Source organism: Phoca vitulina, unplaced genomic scaffold (assembly GCF_004348235.1).
Source record: "Phoca vitulina isolate PV1807 unplaced genomic scaffold, GSC_HSeal_1.0 scaffold4, whole genome shotgun sequence".
Classification (NCBI taxonomy): Eukaryota; Metazoa; Chordata; class Mammalia; order Carnivora; family Phocidae; genus Phoca; species Phoca vitulina.
Genome location: NW_022589707.1, coordinates 72,519,399 through 72,526,120, shown reverse-complemented (window position 1 = coordinate 72,526,120; position 6,722 = coordinate 72,519,399). Strand labels below are relative to the sequence as shown.

The 6,722-nt window shown below is 39.8% G+C and overlaps 1 pseudogene; it reads right to left on the bottom strand.

The window, feature by feature from the left end:
- Positions 1-6,008: 6,008 nt before the first annotated feature.
- On the bottom strand, positions 6,009-6,253 carry LOC116630654 (annotated as a pseudogene).
- Between the last annotated feature and the right edge of the window lie 469 nt (positions 6,254-6,722).

Below are 6,722 nucleotides of genomic sequence, written 5' to 3'. Positions count from 1 at the left end.
TGAGCCATGACTGAGATGCTCAACCAACGGAGCCACCCAGGCGTCCCCACAATTGCATTTTAAAATTCTGTATTCACCCTCTACAGATTAGACAATGTAGTATAAAACAGATGAGCACTTGCAGGGATGATTGGGGTCGCAGCCATGGCAGAAACAGTAACTAACACTGTGGAGAAGTCCCTATGCCTCATCCTACATTATAAACACACTGTCTGATCCAACCTCAAACTAGCTCCATGAAAAGGGATGCTGCGGCTGTCCCCTTCTAAAGAGAAGCAAACCGACATGCAGAGAGATTAAGAGATTAATTTGCCCAAGATACAATAAAACAAGGAGCCTAAATTCAAAATGCGGTCTGACCTCAGTGGCTTTGGTCTTGACCAATATACTCTGCTATAACAAAAAAGGTCATCTCTCTGATAATAACCTCCAAAAGAGGGGAATCAGATTAATCTGTATCTAGAAACAGGCAACGGAGAAACCTAGTGAGGAATTTTTTCCCCTGGCACCGGATATCTCCTGAATCTCCCTAAAGTCTCCTGATAAAATGAGCTGTGACATTATTGCTTAAGACAAAGGGTAAACAGGAAATATGAAGAAACATTAACTTCTAGTCTTTTCTCCTTTACAAATTGAGTATAATTTTCAACAAGTTCTATTTATATCACAAATTTCTTATTTATAAAATCAGGGTTTTAGATTCTTTTTTTTTCTCTAACAACACTTTAAATCTCAACATTAATTTTTGTATAAATATTTGCCTCAAATGTGGAAATATACCCATGGCAATTCCCTTTGACTGTTGGAATCTCAAAAACCAACTTTACAATCAATTATTGAACACAGAAGTTTTGATGAATGAATTGTGGATTCTTATCATGTCCAAAGGGTGGTGGTAAAGACCATCAGAGAGCATGAAGTCGTTAGGTATGACCTTACATATTTTCAACAAATGCTGCTTGAACAACAGCAGGCCGCCAGAATTTCGACAGTTGCTGCCCTTTCCCTGGACAGGAGGACAGAAAAAACAGGTTTGGGCCTTTGTAAATGTCTATCTAATGTAAACAAAATCTCAGGAAGCTGATTCCTAATAGCTAGAAAGTAAAGGTTGAATGTTCAAAGCTTCTTGTAATGTTAATTCATGGCTAGCATCCTTTGAAGAACTTTAAACATAATGAACACCGGGGATATGAACCCTGGGGGCTTGGCTAATCAACATTAAGTTGCATGTAGATAGAGACTGGCAGTGTTCTATGAATACGCTCTGAGCAGACTGACATGTGCTTGACTCTGGGAATGAATCAAAATTGTCCTTGAAGTCTTCATTATTATTAAAAGACTAGAAAAATGAAGAGAATGGAAAATAAACTTTATCCAGTCTTAGGGTCAAGAAAGGTATCTGAACATGCAGGTGAAAAAGGACTTGGAACCTGGAAGCCTTAGGTGAATAGTCAGGAAATTTCATCAGAACTTTCCACGTTTGCAACAAGGAAGTAAAAAGTTTAAAAGCAATGAGGAAGCAGCATTCATTCTAACTAAAGTAAATTCTGCCATCACCCAAGAAGTTTGCCTTCAAAATACAATCGTATAAAATAAAGGGTTGCTTTCTACCAAGGTAAGTGCCCTATGACCTGTTGCAACCTCCCCGGTTCCAGGGGTTTGGCTGCTGAAGCTAAACCCATCCCCGCTATGGTTTGGCGCCATCTGGTGGAAGTTAGAATCTGGCTTTAGAAGCAAGGAGCTGATTCTGGGTCCCGCGGCTGGAGGCAGAGGATTTGTAGATCCGGGACGGCAATTTCTGGAACCTCCCAGTTAGTTGATACCGATTTCTTTTCCTTGTCAAGAGCAGCATTAAGAGAATCTGACCCATGAGAATATTGAAAATGAGGCAATCCACTCTCTCTCTTGCTCCCAATATGGAGGTTGGGAGGACTACAGCCACCAATCCCCAATCGCACTATATCCAAATTGGTGTTACTATACCATTTTACTGACCTTATGCTGTCCATGAACTCCTGGTTCAACCTTAATTCTGGAGGCTAATGCTGAAATCACTTACTCTTGTAAAAGCGGTTGTATTTTTTTCTTCTTTTCTGAGCTGACCATCCTTCCAGTTTCCAAGGTCCCTCACGTGGGGCTATTCGAAGGTCCTCCTGTGTATCTCACACTCCTTTTAAAGTCCATTTTACCTGTAAGGGTTTCAAGTTCCCCAGCTTAGTTTTGCCTCGTTATCCACTACCCTGTTTGTTTTATGACTTCCAGAATCTCTTTACCATTCTTTGCTATTGCTGGGAGTGACAGCTTGGATTAGCTTTTTTTTTTTTTTTTTTTTTTAAGATTTTTATTGATTTGAGAAAGAGTGAGTGAACACAAGTAGGGAGGAGGGGCAGAGGGAGAGGGTGAAGCACGCTCCTCGCTGAGCCAGGAGCCCCAACGAGATCATTTCCCGAGCCTAACGCAGGCGCTTAACCGACTGAGCCACCCAGGCGCCAGCTTTCTTGGATTTTTAAAGTGTTGGCCTATGCCAAAGGTTTGTTAAGCCTCATTTTTTTGTTTTTTTTTTTCCCTTAAGATTTTAAGTAATCTCTACACCCATTGTGGGGCTTGAACTCACAACCCTGAAATCAAGAGTTGTATGCTCCACGGACTGAGGAGCCAGGTGCCCCTTTCCTTTAGTCTTCAAATAATGTTTTTTTTTCAGCATTTGCAAAGTTCCCTCTGACCCCCACCAGTCTTTAATGAGAAATGGTGCTCGTGATCCTCTTAACCACATTCTGTTTAAACAACACAATTCTTTTTTTTTAAAGATATTTATTTATTTACTTGACAGAGAGAGAGACACAGCGAAAGAGGGAACACAAGTAGGGGGAGTGGAGAGGGAGAAGCAGGCTTCCCGCAGAGCAGAGAGCCCGATGTGGGTCTCGGTCCGTGGGGCTCCATCCCAGGACCATGGGATCATGACCTGAGCTGAAGGCAGATGCTTAACGACTGAGCCACTTAGGCGCCCCTAAACAACACAATTCTTAAACAAGTATTTGTTATCTTACTTATTGCACTTCCCGGTCTGGACAGAAGAGTAGCACTTGTAACCACTGCTTTTCTTTTATTCAGTTTTTCAGAAAATTTTACATCAGGCAGAAGTCCAGAAAGCAAGGACTGTCACTGTAAATCTTGTAAAAATGATGAGACAATTTCCTGGAGTACACAGATTATAGGCAATGATGGTTCGTATCTATTTTCAAATTTCTTTTTATTCCACATTTACTGGGAATCTTGGTCTCATTTTACTCCTCTATGCCTCAGTTTTTTTTATGTAAAATTAGAACATTAGATTAAATATTCTGTGTTCTGTTGCAGGACTAACACTAATAACTACTGTCATCACCATAACATATTTGTATACTACTTTTTCTTTTTTAAAAAGATATTATTTATTTATCTGAGAGAGAGAGCATAAGCAGGGGGAGAGGGAGAAGCAGACTCCCCACTGATCGGGGAGCCAGATGTGGGGCTCCATCTCAGGACCCTGGGATCATAGCCTGAGTCGAAGGTAGATGCTTAACCGACTGAACCACTCTGGCGCCCCTCTTTAGCACTACCTTAACTACAAAGTGCTTCCATATGCTATCAGTTAAATTCCCAACAGCTTTGAAAGCCAGATATTTTAATTTACCATTTTACAAAGAAGAGAAATCAGGCTTTAAATCATTTATCCAAATGAGAAAAATTGGTAGGTAATGGAGTCAAGATTCAAGCCGGAATCTGATTCCAAATACCAAGTTCTGTTACTATGCCACCCTATTTTCTCATCGGAGAGATCAGTGATGTACTTCATTATTTTTCTTTCCCCCATTAGGCTCTCATTTAATGGCTTCTTGAATATCAGATTAGACTCATTCTAGGGTGACACAAATCTACCGTACACATTGTTTCTCTCAAACCATTTCCAAAAGCCAGTTCTACTTTCAAAAAGACCCTCCTAAACATGCAGGAAATTCCAGACTGCTCTGCTTCCCACAGTTGCTCTTCTTTCAAAGTGGGAAGTTTATGGATTATGGGAAAAGTGCCAAGATCACTACTGGGGAGAGATGAGAGCAGGTATTCTAAGAAAATGAAACCAGGTTAGCACAACAGTATGATTGCTAGATTAGCATTTTAACTCCAGAAAAGCCCGAAGAACTCTAGAGATTGAGGACAGAGACCAAGGGAGGCAGTTTGGGGATGAAAAGGGGTGTAGGCTTTGATGAACGGGGTTCATTTCTTGAACTCCTCCAACAAACTGAGTTACACCTTGCTCAATCCTGCTGTTGGATTAGAGTCTAGGTTTTATCTGCAAAATACCTACAGCATGTGGTACAGGGGGGACGGGTCTACAATGCTACAAAATGTAAAAAGTACACAATTCCGTGTCAAGAGCATGGATGGTATCCTATATTATTATGTCCAATTATACAGGAGACAATTCAACTGAAGCCAATTAATTGAATCTCTGCACCCATTTATAATTCTGTCATCTAAAAAATATTCTAGATTATGATGTTTTAAAAGGTGTTTTAGGGGCACCTGGCTGGCTCAGTCAGTGGAGCATGCAACTCTTGATCTCTGGGTTATGAGTTCAAGCCCCATGTTGGGCACAGAGCTCACTTAAAAATTAAAAAAAAAGTCTTAAAAAATATATTTTAATGCTACCAGCACAGTGATGTAAATAAAGCCAAACTGTATGCTTTGACTTGAGACATGCCTGTGTTGGACAAATTAATCCATGTAGTAACTATTTATAGAGCATCTATTTCTGCTGAGTGCTGGGGAACAAAGTTAAGTATCTTCTTGGTCCTCATAGTTTATATTTTATTTACGCTTCCACTTAATGGTCTACATAAAACGTGGATGCACTTTTTAGAAAATCTGGCCATTGATAAGTCAAAATTTACTTTTAACTTTGGTATAAACTTGCCTTGACAACTCTCACTCCCACAAGTAAAACAAGGCAAGAGATATGTTTGGCAGAGCAACTATTTATGTCCTGTCTTCTGTGTTGCCAGGGTGATGGAAGCAATACTGAAAACACTGGAGGTGGTTGTTTTATTGGCAAGGATCCTGACTTTCACTTTCAAATGGAAGGACTGTAAAAAGCAAAATGTAGGCTGGGGTGTAGGCAGTGGACTGGCCATGGCTACACATCGACTAGATGAATGGATTATTGGTGATTAACCAAATCGGATGCTGTTGCTGGAAGTGTAATACTCACAGGCAATATTTTTGTAATAATATTTTAAAACAAGAGATTTTAGTGATCACCTCAAATATTTGGGGGTTTTTTTTTGAAAAGCTAAAACCCTATCTTTGTATGCTTTCAAATGTTAGTTATGTTTTTTGCCCACATTTCTCTACCTCTCCTTTCTTTCAGTGGGAAACAACTCAAAAGGTATACTGAGCTTTTGATCTCTCTTCTAACTAAGAATTGAAATGTTGCCACAGTCCAGGTTCAGCTTCTAAAGAATTTTTTTAACATACTGATTATGTACTTTAAAGGGAATAAATGTATATACCAATGCTGAAACGAGAAAGTCATCTGTTAGGTCGGCTGGATTTTCTGTCTTACTTGAAAGCACCACATTTATGCAGATACGCGGACTGGGGGTAAGCAACTGGTAACTTTTACCTCCCTCACCAACTTCATTAAATCAATCTCTTAACTTCAAGCCAACTAGTACCTTGACACTGAATTAAAAACAAAACAAAAAAACATTTCCTTGTGAGGTGTTGTGGGTTGACCCTAGCGAACTTCATGTCTTCCTCCCCACAGTGTGCTGAGACATAATATGGTGTGGGGAGACAGAGGGAGATGGAGATAAACCAAGACTACATTTCTTAGATTTCTGCTAGTTTTTTTTTTTTTAAGGTTTCAAATGTACTTTATTTCTTCAATTATGCTATCATGAGTAGTAAGAGTTGCTTAGATGACAAGTTGGTTTTGAAACAATTCTGTGTTACGACAACTATAATGGTTACTGATGTTTTCACTCCTTTGTGGTGACTCCACCAACAGAGGACAGGTTCCATTCTATTCCAATCTGTGTGATTCCAAATATCCACACAACAACACAGAAAGTAGTTCTGCTGGCTGGTGCAGCATTACCATATTGGTCGAGAAAATCCAGTGAGTATTTTATGTGGTTCTGTCTTGCCATAATTTGCTCAATGCTTCTATTCTTGAGATCCTTAGTATATTTCTGGCCAAGGGAAACATCATGAAGGTGTGATAGGATTGCATGTGAGTGCAGCTGCTGGTGTATTTCATTGCAAGAAGCCCTGGTAGGAACTCAAATGTTCTTCTCAGAAACTTCTAGATTCAGCTTGTATTATCAGTTTATTATAAAGGATATGTTTCAAGAGAAGCCAAATGGAAGAGACGCACAGTATAAGGTATTGGGGTGAGGGAGCTTCCATGCCCTCTCTGGGTGCACCCCATCCTCCTGGTACATCAATGTGTTCACCAACTTGGAAGCTCCACTGCTGGGTTTCTTGCTACTTACGTGGTTTTGTCAATTATATGCAATGATGTGATATTTGAAAAGCAGGAAAAATATGGAGACATTTTATATGTTTGACCTGTTTTGTTTCTGTTGATAATCCGTCACACTGATGGGAATTCTTTTCTGCACCAGTTTAAAAACTTTTCTGCAGAGTTTTACTGTCTATTTTCTAGCTTCTTGGGTTTT